Below are 24,767 nucleotides of genomic sequence, written 5' to 3'. Positions count from 1 at the left end.
GGACCCTTATGCAAGGAATTAAAAATAATTGCCCCCCCCCTACCCCAGCCCCTGGTTGAGTAGAAAAAGGGAGCTATAATCGGAGCTCAGGGGCCCCTCACACCCTGGGAGGCTTCATCTATTACACCATTGGTTGAAGACCACCGACCACCCTTTATAAGACTCAAGGCAGTCACTTCTACTGCAACCTTTCACCGAAACCATATGTCGACCTCAGATAGCACTGAAGAGCCAAGAAAAGGAAGGGAATCTTGTCTACTCTGTACTAGCAGCAGCATCCTTGGTATTGACAGTGGGGGTCAGCCAGTACTAGGGTTGAATTAAACCAGGCTCTCTCCAACAGCTCGAAGACGTGGAGTAAATGTCCAATGTGCATAGTTGCACCTCCCCTGTAGGGTGTGCATGCTCTCTGGATGTCTGCTGCAGTATGGGATAGTTGTGGCAGGCTCTGGACACCACTGCCCCTGCAGGAGCCCATGTGCATAGCCTCTGTACACGGCCATGATGTGCCCGGGCCCTGCACAGTACAGCCCTCAGGGTCTGTACAAGTTCCCAGTGGTGTACAGTACTACTTTCTTGAGGGTGTGCAGGTTCTTCATCCCCGCCGCAGGGCGTGCGTCTACACAAGATCTGTGCCCTACAGCGGGCACACACTTTAAGAGCCTCGAAAACGTAAGCAGGAAAGCTGGGCCTGTGAGTTTCACAGGTCTGTAGACATCCGGCATGACCTGCGGGTCAAGAGTCTACGGTAGGTCAAAGCCAATTCAACGTTTCATTTTATGATATAACTACATTGAATACCATGACATACTATTCAAAGCGCTGCGAAACTGCAACAACCTTAGCACGAGGCGCGTTATGAACACTTTAGCTATTAATTAATATCTCAATTGCGTGATGCGGAATTCATTTGGCTCTGCACAATAGTACCCCCCCCCCCCCCCCCCACACCTTTTTTTCTTTCGCAGAATGGGACTACACACATACAGCCCCTCAAACAACACCCTTCCCGACGACCTTCCAAGGCGACTGCCTAGCCTCGCCTTGCCCTAGAACCGGCCTTGGCCGAGGCGCGGGTCCTCAGCAGGCCCCGCCGCGCGCTGGGAAGGTTCTGGAAGCGCCCCCTCCCGGGCGAGCCGCACCGGGCGCCCATCAATTGTCATTAGGCGCGGCTGGGCGCGAGACGAGGCGCGCGCTCAGCAGGCCCCCGCCGCGTGCCTCCCGCCAGGGCCGCGGCCGCACGGCCTCATCTATAAGAATTACCCGGAGCGATGAGCATGCCACGGATGGTTCGAGGAGATTGCTTTCTGTCCGCGAGAAGAATGGCCGGCCGCCGGTGACCGGCCCGTGACCCGCTGCCTTCCGCCCGACCCCGCGCCCGTCCCTGTCCTTCCGATCGCCCTCCATCGATCGGCCCGATCGATCGCCTCCAATCGAAGGGTTATTGATGAGTCCGGGGATCCCCGGCCCCTCTCGTCCTAGACTCGTTACAGTGCCCCGTGGGCCAGCAGTGGCCCATTCTCAACGGGGTGGGGGACCGGGGGGTTTCTCAGCACTGTAACCCCAAACCTCTTGTACTGAACTCAGTGTGCCCCCGCCACGGCCAGCTGGGGGAACGCGGTGGTGCAATCTGAAAACAGAGGGTGTGCATTCGTCTTCTAACCATCAATTCATTCATGCATTTATGCGGCTACTCTGTCTTTCAGGTATACGGCTGTCAGTAAACAGGCCTAGTTCTCGCTCAAACAACCCCTGGCTGGTGCAAAGTTTAGTACCCCCAGCCCCCACCTCGCTGTAAAGTGAGAGGCGCTGTTGCCCACTCTCCCCGCCACACCGCACGAGGGCAGTGTGCACCCCAAACGCGCAACAGCTAGCTCGCCACGACTTTTTACAAAACCCTAAAATAATTTGATCATTGTTCTGTTAGAAGAGGTCTGATTCGTTATGAGAAATAATACTGGCCCCACTGACGTCGCCCACTCCCTCTATCTCATTCCATTCCAGTGCTCCTAAAAACTGCATTAGCTGTATGTGTACCGCGAGGGCCTTCACGCAAAAGCCTGGCCATTAAAGGGTTCTTAGAACTACGTACAAATGAAGCGTCCTAATGTGGACTCCGAGGTATGCTGCAGTCTATGAGGCCCCGACTCAATCCGTTCATTCATCCATTTTCCATGCAGTGCATATAGATTAAATAACCCACCGAACACCCACCCTAGCTATCATTCATTCTGAGGCGTGTCACTCCTCTATGCTCCTATTTATAAGCAGATACAAGGGGAGCAGGGAAAAATGTCTTGCGTTTGTTTAATTTAGCTACGACATGCATGTGTATATCCGAACGTGTCAATATTACTGTTTCCATGTACAAATGGGTGTAGTTCCCAATAACTGCACCGTGGGGGTCATCACACATGGCACGGAAACACTTCTCACAGGATCAAAATAAACATCCTTTCAACCACACACCCTACACGGTGTAGCATGCTACTCATGTAGTTAAGCACCTCAGTGCCCCTTCATAGAGGTAGTGAGCCCTCTATACATTCTTCAATAAATTATGGAGGGGCTGATGCCTGGAACTAAAACGTATATATATATATATATATATATATATATATATATATATATATATATATATATATATATATATATACATACATACACACAGTAAGCTATATTCAGTTATTTTTTTTAAAAAAGACATAAAAACTACAACTTTTAGCCCATCACTCTCTCTCTGACTCATGTCAATCCTTTCTACCATTGACACCGAAACATCCTTTTCAAAGGTATCCCCAGGGACATCTTAAGGATTTAGGGGGCCCAGGGCCAAACGTATTCTGGGGGCCCGTTAGAAACAGTTTTGAATTTAAGGTCCAATTTCGGCTCTTTCATGCCCTCTTTGGCCATATAACTGACAGTGCACAGGCACACTGGTCCAAATTCTAAATGTGTTTACATCTACTATTTAAGAATAGTGACCTATGTTTTCAATCTTGTAACAGCAGCAACTCACTAATTACTGCAAATAATCTCGGTGACATATGTGAGGTCCTATTTAGATATTGCATGAAACATGAACACAACATTTCTCTGCAAAATATCTGTTATAGACTCTCAGACATCACCCATTTTCAAAGTAAAAAAAACGATATTTGAAGCAATCTGATGAAGAATTATTGAAGTTCACCAGGCAGGGCAAGAGTCTCTGCAGAATAGAGCTGCCTCTATTGGGGTGGGTGGGGGGGGGGGGGGGGGGTTGGCGGGGAGGAGGGGGCTGAAAGGTTGGGGCCCTAGGCAGAGACGACTTTGCCCGTGCCTTAAAACGTCTTCGCGTATCCCTGCTTTTTATCCAATTTACCCAACTAAAATGCGCACATGTCATAACACAACATGTCCACTGCTCCCAATAGCAACTCACAACTTCCCTTTTCTTATTCAATTTCATTATTTTATCTCTATTCAATACTACTAAGTGCATGAGACCTCAAGGTCTAAAGCTTAACATACCTACCACAACTAATTCACAATGGAAAAAAGAAGCACATGTTTACTAATCCACTATTTAACCTTGACTCTAATCTTGGGTTCCTGAGAAGCGTGCTACTTGTGGCAAAGTGCTATAGCTCCTCATCAAGGGTAGTAAGCGCTATATAAATACATTTTACAATTGCGATCTATAAATCCTTTCCTTTCATTGGTCTATTCCTTACTCCCTTCTTTCTGAATGTGTAATTCGTTTAGTTATAATTACGTTACATTCTTAATTTATTGGTCCATTCCTTCATCCATTGATACATCGCCCATGGTTTTAATTTCCCCATTCCACATTTGTTCATTATGTCATATATCCATACTTTCAGACCTCTGAGTTCGTAAACACAAAGTCGGCGTGTCCGATCATGCAGTCGCGGTGGCGACGGCCCGCAGCGGTCACTAGGGGGCAGCAGACTCCGCTGATCGCTGAAACCAGGACCGAGGAAAATAAATGCACGTTTAGAGCAAGTGAGAAAATGAAGATATCGCTTTTATGGGCGGCTTGTGACATCCTGGGCCCAGGGGGGAGTGGAAGCATCGGAGCGGACAGTCGTCATCCGAGGGGAGGGGCGGAGAGAGCCCAGAGGCGAGCTACATGGGCACTGGGGTGTGATACTACCACAGACCGCAGTACACCTGCTTCCATCGTAGCAGAGGCCTGGTCTCGGTGTCTAAATAACGACCACAGACCAGTTTAGTCCAACTTACAATGCGGACTCACGCCCCCCCCCCCTATATTATCGCTAGCCCCTTTTGTTAGGTTGCTCTGAAAGAGACGCCCTCGAGGCCTCGTCTCTCCCACGGACCCCAGACGCTTGTTTCATTTAAAGGAGTAGCATTTGGGGCCCCTGTTACAATTACTGACCCCCTCATGCTTGGTCACAATGTCAAGTTACTACCACAGACCCCCTTTTGCGTGTTAAAACTGCACGAAAAAAAACCCTGTACTAATGTTTCAATCACAGACTCCATTAAGGCAGACTTATGGCATAAGAAGCTCCCAGTGCAACGTCACTATCACAGACCCCCCCCCCCTTATGTATGTACAAAATGAAGAAGCCCCCAATGTCTCTTTCACAATCACAGACAGGGCCGACTTTAGCGCTGTTAGCGGCGCCCTGTGCCACAATCGTTTATGGCACACCCACACCCTAAGACTGCCTCCTCTGATTCTCTCACTACTACTGGGCAAACTGGCCCTCATCTCTCCAGTAATGTTATTGCAAAACACAGGGCCCCCCACCCCCTAAAGTCAGCGCCCCATACACAAGTCAGTGCCCAGTGGGGCTGCACCGGTCGCACTGCCCTAAAGCCAGCCCTTATGACAGACCCACCTATGTTTGTCCAAATGGAGAGCCCCGCCCCCCCCAAGTCTCTTTCACTATCACAGACCTCCTTACTGTTTGTTCAGACTATAAGAACCCCCCCCCCTGGAGCCCCTTTTACAATCACAGCCCCCACTTAGCTTGTTCAGCCTGGAGGAGAAGCTTCTGGTGTGTGGTAACAGACCCCTTATGCTTGTTCAATCTGATGGTGGTGCCCCCATTGCTATCACAGACCTCGTCATGAGTGGCACTGGAACACTTTCAGAGCGGGAGGTCTACCATCAATGCTCCATCACTGACTTCATAGGGATTGTGAAAAATCCAAGTGTCACCCAAAGTACAAGTGTCACAAATGAGCCGCGCCCGTTCATCAGCTAAGTAGCTGGTGTTCCATTTTGGAGCACACTGAGGCAACAATACTACTGAAGGATGGTGTGGAGGCGCACTGTCACTTACAGACAGCACATGAACGGGCTCGAATTTTGCAGAGACAAACAGCGTTACTGATAAAACTATATGTGTGAAATGTATGAAAATTGGGATTCAGCAAATATTTGCCATTTACATTACCATGTAAGGTGTCCTGATTTGTTTGAACAACAAGGCGTAGTTCCTGTCGGTGGCAGAAGACCTATTCCATCTCTGTTCTGCCCAACCCAGTCCTTTTTGCCAGTGCAATATTGTCCATCCTGATTGCACGCTCAGGCACTGACGCACCCCTTTATGAATGTGATGTATGAAAGTGAGTAGAAACTCGGTATGTGTGATAGTGGGAAGTGAGTGTTGATGTGAGCGGTGTGTATGGGACTCCCTATTTTTGTATTACTGTATATATTTTAAACCTATATGATGTCTTTCCTATCCTAACTGAATAATTTTGATATTGTAAAACTTTTTGTGATAAAATGATAAAGAAAGAAATCCCAAAATAGTTCCTATGTGTATTTGGATCTGATGTTATTTGTTGTCACCCATTTGTATCTTTAGGGATCCTTTGGTAGGACCCTAGTGTATATCTGTGGCAGGGTTGTTGCTTATTCTTTTTTGCCGTCTTGATTTGTTTGATATTATTAAAATGTTGAGTTCCATCACACTTCAGAATAACAAAAAAAGCTCTTTATTTGTGCTCTAACTGCTGATCTATTTTAAAATATTTGTACAGTTCATTTATAGATATTTAAATGTTGTGTGTTTGAAAAAAATGACATCCTATAGCCTTTCCTTTCACACTAGCAAGGCTGTCACATAGTTCACTTCACAAAATTCTCTCACTTTGTAGTCAAGAGAAAGAAAACACCAACCTCCATGTCAAAAGAATAAGCAGCAATTTGTCAGCCTGACATTTGACCTCTGTCTTTGAACACAGCAAACGTGACAAGATTAAAAAACAAAAGTAAAGGGCTGGTAATGCTCATTTACCTTCGCAACTCCAGCATGATTACTTTGGGGGAGCTGCAGTATCCTATGCGCAACCCTCCTTATTTTATTTTACAGAGTTTTATATAGCCTGAACTTGACCCGAATCGGGTATCAGAGTGCTTTACATAGCACCAGTTGCATTACATGAGGACACATTCATTTTTGTTAGGCACGGGATAATTAAGTGATTTCCCCACTTCCAGCACCTATGGTTGTTCAGACTACAGGGGAAGAGCCCGGCGCCCCTGTAACGGCCAAAGTTCTCCTGAAGTTTGTTCAGACTGCACGAAAAACCTGTTAGTATCAGAGATCCTTTTTCAGACGGCAAGAGAAGCCCCCGATGCCCCAAAGTAGCCCCTGATGCTGCATTACTATCACACCCCCCCTTGTGCTTAGGGCCCCATAACTATAACAGACCCCCTTGTGCCTGGGCCCCATTACTATCACAGACCCCCTTGTGCTTGGGACCCCATAACTATAACAGACCCCCTTGTACTTGGGGCCCCATTACTATCACAGACCCCTTGTGCTTCGGGCTCAATTACTATCGCAGACCCGTCTAAGCTTGTTTAGACTGCAGAAGCCGCCCCTGGGGTGCCGGTTACTATCACGGTCTCACTTATGCTTGTTCAGACTGCAGGAGAGCTCTCCGGGGCCCGTTATGTTCACAGACCACCTTATGCTTTTGTCGCCCATGGTGCCTGGTTTATTCCACAGACCCCTTAAACCTGTTTACCATGTGGGAGAAGCTGTAAATGTTCCCATCGTCACCCCATACCACTATGTATGTATGTATGTATATATATATATGTATGTATATATATTTATTTATTTTACAATGGGGAATGGCACCAAACGAACGCCCTTCGGGGCTCCTACATGCCGACGCCACCGCATCAATACAGGCACAATTAGTTCTCACCAAGTTTGCGGTGAGAACTACGAGCCACTCCAGTTGCGGATGTCCTTCAATCCAATTTATTGGGCACACCCAGGGTACTAGAGAAATGAAACACAACAGCTTTTTCCGTATAAATAGGAATTTGCCTTATTTGTTTATAATCCACCATTTGCTGCATAACTTGAAGATTGTAACAAAAAATAGTTTCACGGTCAGATAGATGAAATTACTGCATGTGGTCTGCGGCGCTACACCAGACACACTGCACAGGACAGGAGGTCAACAACCTGCTGTTGATTGCTGTTTTCAAGCCACCCCTCTAACCACACATGGACTTTGTCTTTAACACTATACAACACTATGGTGCCCTCTGGCTAGGTTCCTCCTAAACAAACCTCACACACACACACATCCTTTAAATGAGGTGACAATTTTACCCAGATAGTATAAACCTCGCTTATTAATGGACTCGGCTTTTGACTGCAGCAAGAAACACAAACCTACATTATTTGAATATAATTCAAACAAGGCTGACAGATTCCATCTTTATCACTATCACGTTTTGTTTCACTGTTCACTGAAATTCTAGTCTACATAAACACCCATATCTGAATATAATTAAAAAAGACTCCCAGAGTTTGTAAACATCCTATAAATGTTTCATTTTTCCACATATAAATACAGACAGAAAACAATGCGTTTCCTGTCTGTATTTTTTTTTTTTTTTATTTCTGTAATTTTTTATTGTATATAAAAAAATATATATTTACATGGAGCATACATGAGTACCGGAAAGAAAGAGGAGAAAAAGAAAAAAGAAAAAGAAGGCGCCGGGGGGGGGGTACAGCAATATTGTCCTGCAATAGTACGTTCCTTGCCATGGTGCGTGGGGTCGGATAGTTCGACTAGTCCAAAAAAAAGAAGAAGTCCGTTTCCGAGTCTTGCTTGGCGTTGTCTTCTTTCCCCCCTTTGCGCTGCCTGGTGGGTATAACGCCCCGGACGATAGAGAAGATAGTGAGGGATAGAGGTAGGAGTGGAGATAGGAGAGTGTTCTTCCTCGCAGGTTTCTTTTGGTAGAGTATGGGTCCCTATAGTGTGTCCCTTGATGGCTGTCTAGTGTCTGTCTAGTGTCTAGTGCCTACGCCTAGGGGGGTTTGTGTGATGAAAGGTAGAGGTCTAGGGGCCTCCATATGTTTGATTCCCTGTGTGTTTTCGGTGAGTTTTTCGCTGTAATGTTATCTGCCCCTCTTAGGAAAGTGACCCAGTTGAGCCACGCCTGTGGTGTAGCTTTTGTGGTGTCTTTCCAGTTGCTTAGGATTATTTTGACTGCAGCCGTCAACAGTAGGTCAATGAGGTCACGGTCTTCTGTTGTTGTAATGGACGGGGATGCAAAGCCCAGGACTAGACTTGGGAAATCTATGTGTATGGCTGCTCCAGTGATGTCATTGATAAGCTTCCCCGTTCTTTCCCAGAAATCCTTGATCTGAGGACAGCTGAGTAGAAGATGCTCCAAGTCCCCCCTTCCACTGTCACAATTCCAGCATGTATCGCTCTCTCGGATCCCCAGGGTGGCTAGGCGGGCCGGTGTCCAGTATGCCTTGTGCACTAACCAGTATTTGGTCTGATTTAGTGAAGCAGTTATCTTTTTCCTAGTGGTCAATCTCCATAAATCTGCCTTTTCGGTCTCGCTTAGTTCCTTCCCTGCTAAAGTCCCCCAAAAGTTTGTGACCTTATCATTGAGTTTGGTGTTTTTGGGGCGTAGGGCTCTGTATAGGTGTGCTATTTGGTGTCCTGTTATGTTGAGATTGGCTGCAAGCTGTAAGAGCGAAGGTGTCTGGCTTGTAAGGTTTGCCTTCCTAATTGCTACTTTTATTTTCAGGAAGTTGTACAGTTCTATGTTTTGTAGGTTGTGCGCTTCCTTGAGTGTATCGAAAGTTGTGTTCTCGCCCTGTCTTTGAAGGTCATGGGCCATGGATATGCCATGTCTGTACCACTCAGGCATGTCTAGAACCTTATCTCTGTATTTTAAAATGGGGTTATGCCAGAGGGATTCGAATTGGCCTCCCTTGATGCTTGTTGACAGTAGTTTGTCGACGCTCAGGAGAGCTGTCTTTGTGTTCTTGAGGACGGGGTTATCCTTCACTGCTGGGTGTCGTGTGGCTGTCAGGAGGGTTATAGGGTTCATGCCTTTTAGTAGTCCGCGCTCAAATGATAGCCATGCTGGGGTGTATTCCTGTCTTGGGTCAAGCCAGTGTAGTCCCTGTCTAGCTATGCATGCCGTCTGGAATCGCTTGAAATTCGTTATGTTCAGGCCGCCCTGTTCTTTTGATAGCCTTAGCTTGTGTAGGCTTATTCTGGGTTTTTTCCCCCTCCATAGGAAGCTGTTCAGTATCTTGTCAAGTGTCTTGTGGAAGCTCTCTGTGTTAGTCAGTGGGAGCATGGTTAGCATATAGTTGACCATCGGTGTCAGCATCATTTTTATTGCTTCTATCCTTCCCCACCATGTTGTGAACTTGGGGGACCACCCTTCTACTTTGTCCTTGATTTTCTGTATTGTTGCGTGTTCGTTGTGTTCCAGTGTCGTTCTTAGGGCTCTCTCGAAGAGGATACCCAGATATTTTATAGGTTTTGGTTGCCATGTTAGTCCTGATGTTCCTAATACTGTTCTTGTTGCGTGGATGTTTAAAGGTTTGTATTCAGATATGTCTCTGTTGAGTTTGTACCCCGAGACCTGGGCGTAGTTGTCAATGGTGTCAGTCAGTGTTTTTATGGATCTCTCTGGGTCTTCTGTGACTATTAGTACGTCATCCGCGTACGCCGCTAGCTTGAAAGTCTCTCCCCCTATTGGTATCCCTACGATGTCCGCATTAGTTCTGATCATCGTGAGGAGCGGTTCTATGGCTAGTAGGAATAGGGCTGGTGACAGGGGGCAACCTTGTCTAGTTCCCCTTCCCAAGTTGAGTATGTTTGATGTGCCTCCGTTGACCACCACCCTTGCTTTGGGGTCCTCATATAGGGCCATCACCATCTTCCTATAGTTTGGACCTAGTCCGAATTTCCCCATACACTGATCTAAGAAGGGCCATGAGACTCTATCAAAGGCTTTCTCGGCGTCTAGGGCTATCATTACTGCTGCGTTGTCGCTACGGGAGGAGTGATTGATTACGTGGCATAGAAGTCTTGTGTTGTCGTGTGACATACGGTTTTTAAGATAGCCTACTTGCGAGTTGTGTATGAGTTTCGGAAGGTATGCGTTGAGTCTATTGGCTAGTATTTTTGCGTAGATCTTGCAGTCTACGTTAATGAGGGAGATCGGTCTAAAGTTCTTCGCCTCCGTTGTGTCTTTCCCTTCCTTGGGTATCACTATTATATTTGCCTCAGCCATTGAGGGTGTCATGTGTCCGTTCTGGGCGCATGCTGTGAATACCTCCTTCATTGTGGGTTTGAGTATGTTTAGGTACTGCTTATAGAAGCCAGCTGTGAAACCGTCTGGCCCCGGTGCCTTGTTATCTTTGAGGCTTTGCGTGGCTCTCTCTATCTCATCCCCCGTTATGGTCATTTCCAGGATGTCTCGTTCTTGGTCCGACAGTGTGGGTGTGGTTATGTTCGCTAGTAACTCTTTTCCCCCATCATCATGCAGTGTATCATCTTTGGTGTACAGTCCCTCGTAGAAGTCCCTGAAGACTTCTAGGATGTCCTTGTTCGAGGTCTGGGATATGCCGTGTTTGTTTTTGATGGCTCCTATCGTGTGATGTTTCTGCTTCCCTCTCAGGTAGGATGCTAGGTTTTTGCCCGCTTTGTTTGCGGTACAAAGATTAATAGATTTGTATTTATTGATCCAAGTGCTCGCCCTCTCGCTCAGTATTCTGTTCAGTTCATACTTTAATTTAGTCAGGTTTGTGAGTGTGTTCTTGTCCTCTATTCTGGCAATGTGGCTGTTCTCAAGTTTTTTAATTTCTTTCTCTAGGTCTGCAATTCTCTTATTCCTGTCTTTGTTCATCCTGCCCTTGACTGTCATGACTGTTCCCCGGATGGTGGCCTTCAGGGCGTCCCATAGGACTTCCCTGTTTGTGTTTGGTTTGTCGTTCAATAGTAGGTATTCTTTTATCGCCTCCTCTATCTCGGCTTTCGCTGGGGCGTGTTGGAGCAGACTGTCATCGAATCGCCATCTGCGGGTCGGCTCGTCGTTGTGCTTGCCCGATAGTGTTAGGCTTATGTGTGAGTGGTCTGATACAGTTCTGGGTCCTATTTCTGTTTGGTCTATGAGGTGGGTATGTGTTTCTGACAGTAGGATGTAATCTATTCGGCTATATGAGTTGTGTGGGTTGGAGTAGAATGTGTACTCCCTGGCATCTGGGTTGCACATGCGCCATGGGTCTCTTAGTCTTAGTTTGGTGCAGAGATTCTTAAGGATGTGGGGATTGCTTGTTGATTGGCTTGGTCTATATGGATGCTTATCAATTGCTGGGTCCAGGACTTGGTTCATATCTCCAGCAACTATCAGCAGATCTCCTAGCGGTAGTGAATACAGTTGTGCGCCCACCCCCTCCCAGAATGATCTGTCATCACTGTTGGGACCATATATGTTGGCTACATGGAATGTCTCCCCCGCTCTTCTGAGTGTCGTTATAAGCATTCTCCCTTGCTTGTCTGCTTGAGAGTCTACAATTTCTATTTTGGAGTTTTTGCTTACAATTGTTACTACCCCATTCTTCTTGTTCTGTGCTGGTGAGCCCTGCACCTCACCTATCCAATTGGCCCCTATGCGGCTGATGTCTTCTGCTTGTAGCCTCGTTTCTTGGAGCACATATACGTCGCTCTTAAGTTTCCTAAGGTGTTCGAGCACTTTCCTTCTTTTCACCGGGCTATTCATACCCTTGACGTTTAGGGACACTATTCTAATGTCAGACGCTATGCTACTCTGGTTGCTGTTTGTCATTTAAACTGCTCTGTTTTCCGCATTTGCAGTGGCCTTCCTCTGCATCTTTTTGGTCTCTGAGTTGTGTGTGGGACCATCTCCCTTCTCCTGCGTGCACTGCTCCCCCATGTGAGTGTGTAGAGAAAGATAAGGAAAAAGTATAGAGAAAATAGATGATAGTAAGTAGGCCCATGTATGTGCTCCCCGCTCCCCCTCGATTCCTTCCTCCCCTCTCCCCCACCCGTCCATCCCCCCTCCCCCCCTCCCTTACTTGCTGAGTGGGAGTGCGACAACAAAGTTCCTTCGCTCCGCGTCTTTCCCTGAGGTAGAGTTAGTTTTCTTCCCTGATGCAGCTTAATTTGGGGAGAAAATGTGACCAAGGGCAGAGCAAGGCACCGTACTATACCACCGCCTGATTGTCTCGTTCCGATTGTGCCTTGGTTGACCTTGGGTTCGTTATTTTCGCTGCCGACTGCTAGCTGCTGGGGACCTTGATCTATAGTCCTGGATCTGCAGTCGGGTTCTTCATTCTGATTATATTTCATTTTATTCCGTCATGGGTTTAATGAGGTAGATATGTTTCCTTGTGCATTTTTTTCCCCTTGTTCCCGTAAGTGTTCCCTTATTCAGAGTGTGCGTTCTCATCCGGCGAGGCACTTCTTTTCGCCGCTCCTGGGCTTCTGTTATCCTCCATCTCTTCCACTGGAGGACCTTGCAGGTATCTCTTTAGTTCCTCCGGGCATTCAAAAATCATTGTTTTCCACTTATCTATTACTTTGAATCTGGCAGGGCCGACGAAGCTGAAGGTGGCGCCTCTCCTGCGCAGTGTCTCTCTGGGGGCCAGGAATCCTTTTCTTGACTCTACCGTTGGTTTGGAGTAGTCTTGGGTTAATACAATCTTGCTTCCTTCCCACCTCAGGTTCTGGTTTTTTCTAGCGAAGGCGAAGATGGCGTCTGTTTGGCTTAGTCTAAGCGGGTTGCAAATTATTGCCCTCGGCCCCTTGCCTGTTGTTGGCTTCCCTGCTGGTATCCTGTATGCTTTTTGCACCTCGAACCTTCTGTCAAATGTGATGCTGGTTAGTTTTGGAATCATCTCTTCTAGCATTGCTGCGCATGATCCCGCCTTGTCCTCTGTCCCCTCCGGTATTCCCAGGAACCTTACGTTACCTCTTCTTGCCCTGTCATCCTTCTCCGCTAACTGTTTTTGCATGGCTTTCGTGACTTTCTGCAGATCAGCTATGGCTTTGATGTTCTCCCTTGTTTCATCTTCCACTGTGCTTATTCTGCCTTCTGTCACTTCAATTCTTGTATTTGTTTTGTGCAGGTCCGCTCTTATAGCCGCCATCTCAAGCTGCATGTTCTCCACCTTGAGTTTTGTATCTTTCCCCACCTCGATCCCTTCGTTTACTCTTCGTAGGATCGTTTCTAGGGTGGCTGTTTCGCCCTTATTGTTTTTCAGAGGGGATCCCTGGTTGTCTATCTTTGGCTTTTTTTGGTCCCCCACTGCCTTCCCTTCGTTGCCTGCCATTGTTCCAATGCCCCTCCTGGCTAGGATGTTGCCTAGCCGCCCTTCTGCTATGGTTGTCTTGGGTAGGGCTACTGCTTTCGACGCTGGAGCTGGAATACCTTGCTGTCTGTATCTGCTGGGTTCTCGGATGTGCCTCGTTCTGGTTTTTGCCTTGAGTCCTGCCAGCGTGTGCCTTGTCTCACTCGCCTTTTTTATTATTGCGTTGCTTCGCCCCTTGGTGCGTTGGGTGCCACAGCCCCTGATTTTGCCTATGCGTCTTCACGTGGCATGTTGGCCGGGATCTCTACGTTCCACCTAGGTGCTTGCTCCCTCTGATTGGGGAGTGGTGCGCGCTGTTCTTTTAGTGACCACAGGAGGGTGCTGGGAGTTCCAGTTGTGCATATAACTTTGCTTGCCTCGCTGGACTGGGCTTGCTAGCCCGTCTGGTGTTGACTCAGCCCCTTATGGCTGTTCTGATTCCTGCAGGGTTCTCATCCTAGTACCCGTTCCACCTGTTCAGCTTGTTAGCCCTTCTTGCAGCTTCCGCTACCTTGGCACCCTTACCCCACCCTCGTGTGGTTGACTTTGGCTGTGGCGTTTACTACTCGCACTTAATTCTTTCCTGAACTCGTCTACTGCTGCTTTACATCGCTGTGCCCTGTCACTGCTCCTTCCTTGCTTGATTGCACTCTCTCCGTCTAGCGTTGCTCCCCGTGCTCGCGGTAGCGCGGGTCCCCCAGGGGCACCTGGCAGGGGGAGAGCAGAGACGGCAGGTCAGGGCAGGCCAGGGGCTGGAGCACTTGCGGTGATCCCTCGGCAAGGTCAGGTCGCTTCTTCCCGGGCCCGGCGGTGATCGCGCTGACTCTTCGGTTTCCCCCGCCGACTTCGCCTGAGCAGCCAATTGCGTCGCGGCTCTCCAGGCGAGCCTCCGACAGCACCCGGGAGTCAGCCAATGGCAGTGCGGCTCCCGGGCAGCTAACCAGCGGCGCTCCACGACTTCGGCGTTAGTGAGGGGGGTCGGCTCTGGTGTTGGCTCTGGTGTTGGTGTTGCCGGGCACGCGCTGGGCTCGCGCCTTCACCGCTTCACCGCTTGCTCCCGCTTGGGTGTGGGCTCTTTGCTTTCTCCTCCGGTGCCGGTTCCCGTACGCTTCTCAGTCCGTGGGGAACTTCCGGTAGGACTGTTCTCGCTCTCACTTGTTCCGGCCCGGACCCCTGTTTCCGCTTCCGCCTTCAGGTTGGCAGAGACTTCCTGTGATGGCGCCCTCGCATGCAGCCACTTCCGGTTCGACGCTCCTTGCGATGGAAGCTCACCTCTTTTGCTTGCTTGGCGGGGGGTGCCGAGTCGCCGGATCTCCGGGCAGCCTCTTCTTTTTTGCGGTGTGGTTCCACACTGCATGCACCTCGATCACCGGCACAGGAGCCCCGCTGCTTCCCGGATGGCAGGTATTTGGTGGCGCGTGTCTGGCTGCGTTTCCTTGTGTGGAGCACCGCTTGTGATTATTGAGGGAGCACCGCTTGTGATTGTTGAGGGAGTGCGGTGTAGCGCCCGGTGCTTGGTGCCTCTTCTCTGCGTTCGCCTCTGCTGTTGTTACAGCCTCAGGGCGCCATCTTGCACTGCTTGTTGCTGTTGCCTTCGGAGGTGTGGGGGCCGTTTCTTCGTGTTGAGGCTTCTCTACCTTCTCGTTCCTTCCACAACTTTTCAGCGCCGATCTTCCCCTGCTCGTTTTGGTGCTTTGTGACGGGATCTGGCTAGTTTGGCTGGTAGTTTTCCCTCAGGGATGTGGAGCTGAACGGACCTAGACGACCGTCCACATTGCCGTCCAAGCCACGCCCCCGTCTGTATTTATTTTTTAAAGTGGAAAAATAGAGAAAATGAGGCTACTTCTGAGTGACTCAATGTGGTCATTTATGAATTCCTGGCCAACAGCTAAGCAGATAGAAAGTATAGGGAGTTACAAAAACAGGATCGAATTTTCTTAAATGCAGGCATGTTAACATGTATTTATAGTGTAATGCTAATATATACCTGTAGGTGTAGTATTTTGTTATATTTGACTGATTCATTTTCTAACACACGACTAACATCAAAGTCCGAGTGCATGCTAATCAGTTCCATATATGTGGAAATATACACTTTTACACGCTCATTTATTCCCAAAACAAACATTGTGGGTATGTGGCAGTCAGTTGGCCATAGATAAATATGGCTAAATCCAGACATACACGTTAAAAACATAAATAGCATAAAACCGGGAGGCCTGTAAATGTTATGTTTCGTTTTAAGGTCGGATGTCTTGAATCTTAGAGTACCTAGTAGAGGGGGCTTCTGGAGACCTGACCCTGTGACCGAGGGTAAACACACCACTGATGCGCTGAATTGAGGGAAACATCTTCTATTCCAAATTGTCTGTACTTGTAAGTTAATTTCTGCTGAGAGCATCAAAGTGTAACCTTTATGCAATCAATTTTACTGCAGAAAGTAGAAAGGGCAGTGTATGGCGTGTATGTGCTTCCACGCAAGACAAAATCATTACTTTTCCGTGAAAAACTATTTGAACAGTTTCTGCTGAATTGATAGAGTTGATTTTCTTCGGAAACATATGTGTTTTTTAAAAGCTTTGGAATTTTTTTATAGATGTGTCATAAATTGTCCCAATATCTAGATAATATTGCCATCGTAGGTGGCATTTAGCTTGCGGTTAATCACATAATATGATGTAGAACTCGACTTCCCTTGTACATGATTGCGACAGCCCTGTCGCATAATCTGTTCTTCCACTGCCGCATAAATGTGCGGTCCCGTGGAGACCCGATCACGCCGAAGTATAAAGGAGACTGCGGTTGCCCTGCCTTATACCCGCTTCCAGGGCGGGACAATCTTCTGGTCGGTGCTGCCACAGGGGGTGGGTCGGTCAGAGCTCTCCTACAGCTCAGCGGTGTAGGTGTCTGTCGAGACAATTCGGACCCGAGCTTCCGTGGGCACCGTCTGTGGCGGTGCTCGAACGACACGGTCACACGAGGACCCTATAGATAGCCCTCCAAATTTAGCCTGCAGATGTTTTCGGGACCGGGGTGGGCGGAGGGGGTTACAGACTTGGGTTCTAGGCATTCCATAGGGTCTGATTTCTGAACACCTGATGCCCTTCGCAGCCGTGACACTTACAGGCGACGTGCAGGTACAATTGGTTTTGATCGGACAAAACTCGTGCGACAGACGTGGGGCCCAGTCGGTAGGTACCTGGCCAATGCTGTCTTAGAAGGCACCGAGGATGTTCGGTGATGTGCTGATAGCTGCGTTGCGCATGCGTGTGGGATGCTGGGACGAGAAGGGCATCCTCCTACAGCAGCATTCTGATGCCTCTGACTAAGGCATGTGGGGTCTCCCAAAGGGGCGCGGCCGAGGTATGCAGAGCGCGGCTTATAACAATTTAGCTAAAAATGTGTGCTCAGCATAGTGTGCCGCTTCACTGGTACTTGGCTGCTTCTGTCATTGCAACCAGATATCTCATACAACAAGTACCATTACACCTACAACAAGCCAGGACTTTTGGCTTTGCCAATGGTTGTTAGTTGCATGAGAGAAGTAAGCAACAACTATGGCTTCGTTATATACATTATTGAAAATGCTTCAGTTCTGCAATGATGAGATAAAGGAGCTATAAGCAGTCTCTTTGAAGTTACATCAAATGAAGTGAGTGAGGCTGATACTGCTGCCGAGTTGAGATTTATTTTGCATGCTGAGGGCAAAAATGGAGAGCCCGATAGAGACCCGTCTTAGCACCTGCTTTTTAGGGCTGGGCCTATGTCCCACGAAGTGGGCGTGGCTTAAGAGTCCTTTTATGAGGACTTCGAAAATCTAACCTACGAATTCCAGAGACACTCATGATTTTTGCTTGTTATTTATGGCCGCTGCATGGCAATTGGCCCTCTCATGGCTGTGTTTTTACAAGCCAGAACGCAACAGTCCATAGGCTGTAGAGTTGCTCCGCTTCCTGCATATTCCGTTCGGACACGCGCAGCAGAAGGCTATTTCATCAATTACCAGCTGTCAGGGGCCGCAGTAATTGAAGCCAGATGCTGTGCGCGCATTCACCTCTTTGCAGTTTCTTTTTTTCCCAGCTGTGTGTGCGCGCATGATGGCTCCCTGCCAAAGCTCGTTTTACACTTGGTGCTCGTGCAATTATTTTCCATTGGTTTCTCCTTTGTGGAGATGTAACATTTCTGCGTGTTACACTTGACGAGTAAGTATTAGGTACTAGCACGTCAGGTCCATTAGATGGTCTTCCATTAAACATTGTTTCCTTGTCTTTGGAGATTGTGTTAATAAAGTTCAGACGCTTATCGTTCTTTTGACCCCGATCGGGCTCCTTTAAAAATGGCTGACACACTGCGGACTTCATCACGTACGTTGCAGGTGTCAGAGTGAGAGCATCGAAGATTATTCACGGCGTTGTTCGTGTTGAGTCTTTCCACTACGAGAAGGGTTGTGGCGATAATTTATTCTTTTGGAAAAACGTGTTAGTTAATCTACCTTTGTTTATTACAGGGTATATACCGGATTTCCTTACTCTTTTACCACGGGCAGTACATGCGGTTTTGTTGCACGCATCGGTAAGCTTTTCCACACTCGGGCAGCGGAAAATGCCAGTTTGTAAATTGATCGTAAAGTTGGTTTGTGTAACACTGCTCGGAATTGAGTGAGGTCGTATTCCTGTGTTTTTAGTGTTTTAGCCTTTCGAGGATTTTCAATAACCGGAGATTATTGTTGAAGCTTTGGGTAAGCGGCCAGAGATTTACTCCTTGTTGCTAAGCACTTTTCCCACATCGGTGAGTGGTGTGCCCTGTGCTGTCAGCTGTTTATTTAGGTGTTTAATAGCAGTTTACTTCTTTAATTCTGATGGGGCATCGAATGACTTAAGGCCAGAACCTCTGCGTCACTTCCTCCTCCTCCTCCTAATCAGCACAGGTACTCTGGTACTAGGCACTGCCCTTTCATTTGGACTAATCACAAATTCACAACGGCCTGGCCCCCCCGGCCCGCCTTCTCATTTGCAACTCCCTTGCCCCGCACTTTGGCACCAGTCTTCCTGTGTGACCCTCACGAGACTCTGCATCGGGTTTTGCCTGTGTGTGCTCGTCCGCTTGAGTTCCTGGCCCGTAATGTGACAGAATATCTCGAGAATCTGGTTGTACATTTTGAGCTCTTACCCTACAAACCTGGCCCGCCTTTTTCAGTTTATATGAACTCAGTTGCAGTCAGCACTGCTTGTTATTTTTGTGAATGGCTACCGCCCCGTAAATAAATTTGCTGTTCCCATAGCTGTCTGTTACATGCATCTGGGTTCATCCTGTGATTTGCCTCGCTGCGCACGTGGGTACTGTTTACTTATCATGGCGTGATCTACAACTTGCTTCTGTTTTGGGGTTCTGTGTGCAGAATGAAAATCAACTTTATCTGCACCTGAAGGTCACCTTTTTATTAGTCCCCAAGTTGCTGACTGGTTGTTATGAACATCTGAGTGCGACTTGTGAAATGGTAATCAATGCACTGGGGTAACGATTCTGCCCCATAATGTGAACTGCTAATTGCATTGGGCACTGCTTGATCTGCGTTATGAACTGTTGTCAGCGCGGCCTTTGACACATTGGTAGATATGCACATGCTCTTCTCCCCCACCTACCTCTGCTCAAAGCTCACGGTGCAGTGATCGAAATATACTTCTAGCACTCAAGCACAGCTCACAAGTATACACATTTAATACTACATACATGCAATATCAGCCCCTGGACCAGTCCCAGGCTCCCTCCCCCTGCCCCCTCCCCCTCGTTTTAGCTGCTTCTGCTGTAAGGAGTGCACCCGCAGAAGTCCAAGGTTCTGGCAACCACACTTTGGACAATAGTATTGGTAGCATTGGGTTATACAACTGACAATGCTTGCCTTCATTGCTTCCTTGCATGCTCTGCAAGCTAGTTGAATCTGACGCACAGCCACTTGCGTTTACAACAGTTCTTTTTTTTTTTGCAGCTTGGCAATGCTAAAAAGTGAGCTGGGGTCTTATCCTAGAGCTGCTAGTTAGAGCCTGGGACGTTCCACTACAATATGATAGTTTTCTTTGAGCAGAACACATAGTTTGCATATGATTAAAAGGAAGATATACTAATACTATAGGAAAGGAACTCCTTCACGGGATCTTCGATGAGCCATATACGTCTTTTTGCAATACAGAGTAGGGCCTTGTTTCTAGAGGCCTTTGAAGCTTAGCCTACTTTTGTGCCAGCCTTGGACTGAGAATGCGTTCCGGAATGCTTACAGAAGAGGTATATACAAATACCCATGAAACTTTTCTAGTTGGCTAAGTAAATTGTTATTTGGAAGACTATGAGGTGGGCTATTACTTAGCTATTAAAAATTTTAGTACGTGATCCACTCCACATGGGATACAATGCTTGCAAACTGCTTTGCCTAGTGAAAATCACTGAGTTGTCTTGAAGATCACAGACTTATGGTCTTAGCTGTACACTCAGTGATAATAGTGACATACCTAATCACTCCCTTTTCATTGTAAATCTAAAAAAGTAGGGACGCCACTGTGCGCTGCTCCCCAATCAGAACCTTTATAACTTGCACTGACTAGGGAAAAACCCTCTGCAACGTACTTCATTGACTTTAATTTCTGAGTTTTCTTCGAAAAAAACAATCATCAACTGGACAGGTGCATAAGGTATGATGGAACCTGTGGAACCTTCATGGCACAAATACAGGATATTTCGGCCATCTTAAATGCCCAATCAAACCTTAACCGGACAGGCCTGGTGAGACTAAAACATTTGCTTTGTCTGCAGGACTCTGACCTAATCCACCCTGCAGGTTCCAGATAGTTACATACTCGTTGGTTGTTCTTGCTCTCCTGTCCCTGCCCCCTCGATGGTTGTTCTTGCTCTCCTGCCCCTGCCCCCTCGTTGCTTGTGCTTGCTCTCCTGCCCCTGCCCCCATCGTTGCTTGTACCTGCTCTCCTGCCCCTGCCCCCTCGTTGCTTGTGCTTTCTCTCCTGCCCCGCCCCCTCGTTGCTTGTGCTTGCTCTCCTGCCCCTGCCCCCTCGTTGCTTGTGCTTGCTCTCCTGCCCCTGGCCCCTCGTTGCTTGTGCTTGCTCCCCTGCCCCCTCGTTGCTTGTGCTTGCTCTCCTGCCCCTGCCCCCTCATTGGTTGTGCTTGCTCTCCTGCCCCCGTTGGTTGTGCTTGCTCTCCTGCCCCCGCCTCCTCGTTGGTTGTGCTTGCTCCCCTGCCCCCGCCCCCTTGTTGGTTGTGCTTGCTCTCCTGCCCCCGACCCCTCTTTGTTGGTTCTGCTTGCTCTCCTGCCCTGCTACAGGCATTGTAAATGACAATGCCATTTATTTATGTTTTAAAAACAAATAAAAATAATGTCATGAGCAATGCCAATAGCTCTAACTTGAGTGCAGCAGAGTGCAGCAGAGTGCAGTAGAGTGCAGAGTGCAGCAATGTGCAGTAGAGTGCAGTGTGCTGTAGAGTGCAGTGTGCAGTAGAGTGCAGAGTGAGTGCAGAATGACTGCAGAGTGAGAGTGAGTGCAGAGTGTGAGTGAGTGCAGAGTGTGAGTGCATAGTGCGTGCAAAATGAGTGCAGAGTGAGTGCAGAGTGAGTGCAGGGGCAGTGAGTGCAGTTGCAGAGTGAGTGCAGGCGCACAGTCATACAATTGGAATATTTCATATAGATACATTTAATAATGTCTGATCTTACCTACAACTGTGTCAATGAAAACGTTTTCCTTTTTCGAATATCAATAAACAACTTTTACTTGCAAAAAGTGTTTTTTTCACAGACTGTAAATCAAAGTTACAAACACATATTTTATGTATAGTGTGTGAGTGTGCAGAGTAAGCAGTATGTGGGATTAGTGTACAGTGAGAGTGAGCGCAGAGTGAGTGCAGAGTAAGTGTAGAGTGAGTGCACAGTGAGTGCAGGTGCAAAGTGAGTGCAGGTGCAAAGTGAGTGCAGAAAGAGTGAGTGCAGAGTACAGAGTGAGTGCAGAGTGATTGCAGATGCAGTCAGTGCACAGTGAGTGCAGGTGCAGAGTGAGTGCAGACTGAATGTGAGTGCAGAGTGAGTGCAGAATAAGTGTGAGTGCAGAGTGCGTGTAGAGTGAGTGCAGTTGCAGAGTGAGTGCAGAGTGAGTGCAGGTGCAGAGTGAGTTCAGAGTGAGTGCAAGTGCAGAATGACTGCAGAGTGAGTGTGACTGCAGTGAGTGTGACTGCATAGTGACTGCAGAGTGAGTGTGATTGGAGAGTGAGTGTAGAGTGAGTGCAGGTGCAAAGTGAGTGCAGAGTGAGTGCAGGTACAGAGTGAGTGCAAAGTGAGTGCGAGTGCAGAATGACTGCAGAGTGAGTGTGACTGCAGAGTGACTGCAGCGTGAGTGTGACTGCAGAGTGACTGCCGAGTGACTGCAGAGTGAATGTGGCTGCAGAGTAACAGTGACTGCAGAATGACAGTGACTGCAGTCTGTGAGTGTGCAAGGTAAACAGTGTGTGAGTATGCAGGGTGAACAGTGTGTAAGTGTGCAGGGTGCAAAGTGTGTGAGTGTCCAGGATGAACAGTGTGTGACTATGCAGGATGAACAGTGTGGATGTGCAGAGTGAGCAGTGTATGTGTGTAAGGACACTGTGTGAGTGTGCAGGAGACAAACACTAAAACTAAGTTCACCACACACATACATAGGACCACACACATAAAACCACACACCACACACACATACCACACTCACACACACCAGCCTCTCACCACCACACACTCATCACCACTCACCACCACACACTCACCACCACACACTCACCCCCACAGACTCACCACAACACACACAACCACACACACACAAGTTACAACCACACACCACCAGCCGTCATTGCACGCTTTCACCAAGCACAAACACCACCAGCCATCAATGTACGCTTTCACCAAGCACAAACCACACCATGCGTCAGTGCAGACTTCCACCACGCACACAATACCAAATGTCAGTGCACGCTTCCACCAGGCACACACACCTCCACCCGGCACTGCATGTTTCCACCAAGCACACATACCACCAGCCATCAGTGCACAATTTCTACAGGCACACACACCACCAGCCATCAGTGCACATATCAATTGTTAACGCATCTAGAATTAACTATTGTAGCAATCGCACTATGCTGCACTTACTTTTAAACATATTAATCTAAAGCGCAGCATGCACCATTGCTACTAGTCCAATCCAACACACATATTTCCACTACACACCACATGCATACACTCCATAACACATGGATACAAGACATTGCCATTTACAATGCCATTACCTCAACTCAAAGAAATCCGAGACCTATTGCATTTCTAATGCTTGTTTCAACTGCTGGTGCTCAGCACGAGCAGGACCCGGCCCACTTAAAGTCCTGTGTAAAGCTCACTTCAACAGAATATGAGGGTTCTGTTAAACACGCATATGAACGCGAGGTAGCGTTCCCTGTGGTATTGTGGGATGGAGAAGCGCTCGAAGGTGACAATATATTGGCATGGATGCACCGTGGAGCAGATGCTGCGATTTCATGTAGACGTTTTATCCTCTTCGCTGCTATGCTGATGATGAGCTGAGCTCGTCATGTAACGCAGCTTTTTGAAAATTGCCGCACACAGCGGGAAAAGCCGCTGCAGCGATGCGGTTATGCTGTTTTTATTTAAAATATAATAACAAAGTGAAAATAAAAACAACAAACAAAGGCGTACGGGTGGATCATATACCATGGAAGCAGCCGGGCCCTTTGTTTCAGGGGTCTTATGAGCTCTCCTTATGAACACAATTAATTTTGATTGAACTCCTGCAGCAATGCATGCTGGGCTGAAACAAGCTGCTCTAAAGAGGGTCCCGTCAACACACGCACTGTCAATTCAACAGCCAGAAAGCTGAAGCAAGGCACACGAGGAACGCCCGTCATGCACCGCCCACAAACAAATCGGCCTTTTAATTTCAGTTTTCCAGCCAGGCATTCCCTCTATTCCATACAAAGGAGAAACGCAGGCCCTGGTTACCAGAAACATTGACATTTTTTATTTAAATATCTACCTCTGAGTAGCAAAGTACAAATACATTACCACCAAAGTTATCAAGCTGGAAAGATTACTTTCCAGGGAGACCAGATACAATTTACTCCATTTGAGAGTGATTTAATTTTAATTTTTGTAAAGCGCTAACTAATAACCTGAGGCGTCTTGGCGCTAAGTAACAAGGTAGAAAAACCTGCAGACCAAAGATGCTCTTTATTAAAAAGCCATGTTTTTAAAGACTTCTGTAAACATAAAAGAGAAGAAGCAGTTTTAATTTCCAAAGGAAGCAAGTTCCAATTCGGAGTGGCACAAACACATAAGAATGCCAGGCTCTGGTCTGCAGACCTTGCAAGCAGCTGTTAACCAGCAGTAGTCATGGAGTCTTGTCACACAGACCCTACAGCCCACTATTCCTACTGTCACAGAGCCCAGGATATCTGCTTAGATTGTGTGGACATGCCACTATGTGAGAAGTGCTCTATGGTCCATTACAATCTCGGGCCCTCTCTTTTACTTTGAAATAGCTCTTTCTTCTGTAATATCTGTTCCCATTCTGAGAACAGAATCGCTGTTGCACACAGACCGCTTGTAGCTGCTCAGGTACACAGATACGCCTCAGACTCTTTCACTACCGTCTCAGACTTACATATACCTGCTCAGACTGTGGCAGAAACTCCCTTACCTACATTATCGCCAGTGACGTGAAGGGCAGGCTTAGGAGAAACACAGTTTCCTGCTGTACTTGCTGCAGATGCCGCCATCTTGAAAATACTAAACCACGCCCTCTCATACTTAGTGCACCAGCGGCTGAGGCGTGATGACTTGCACCGCCTCAGTGCAGACCACAGCACTTGGTTTTATGTGCCTGCAGTGTGTAAAGTGAATTCATTTAACTCAAGATTTCACAGTTAGTTCATTATTTGAGATACCTCAGTAAGAGGCAAACACCGCTCTCTGTTCCCTAGATAGGTCAAGCCTTAACTCGAAGAAATATCGTGTTAAGTTTATTCACTTTGCACACTTCAGGCGCATAAAAACAGGCGATCGACTCTGGGCTGAGGCAGCTC

General features: G+C 47.7%; 1 protein-coding gene across 1 annotated transcript in view; it reads right to left on the bottom strand.

Moving 5' to 3' along the window:
- SKAP1 (src kinase associated phosphoprotein 1) overlaps positions 1-24,767 on the bottom strand; it is a 1,438,262-nt gene that overhangs the window by 110,355 nt on the left and 1,303,140 nt on the right. The window lies entirely within an intron of this gene.

The sequence above is a fragment of the Lissotriton vulgaris genome, chromosome 5, assembly GCF_964263255.1.
Source record: "Lissotriton vulgaris chromosome 5, aLisVul1.2, whole genome shotgun sequence".
NCBI classification, from domain to species: domain Eukaryota; kingdom Metazoa; phylum Chordata; class Amphibia; order Caudata; family Salamandridae; genus Lissotriton; species Lissotriton vulgaris.
This window is presented reverse-complemented; position numbering and strand designations above follow the sequence as displayed.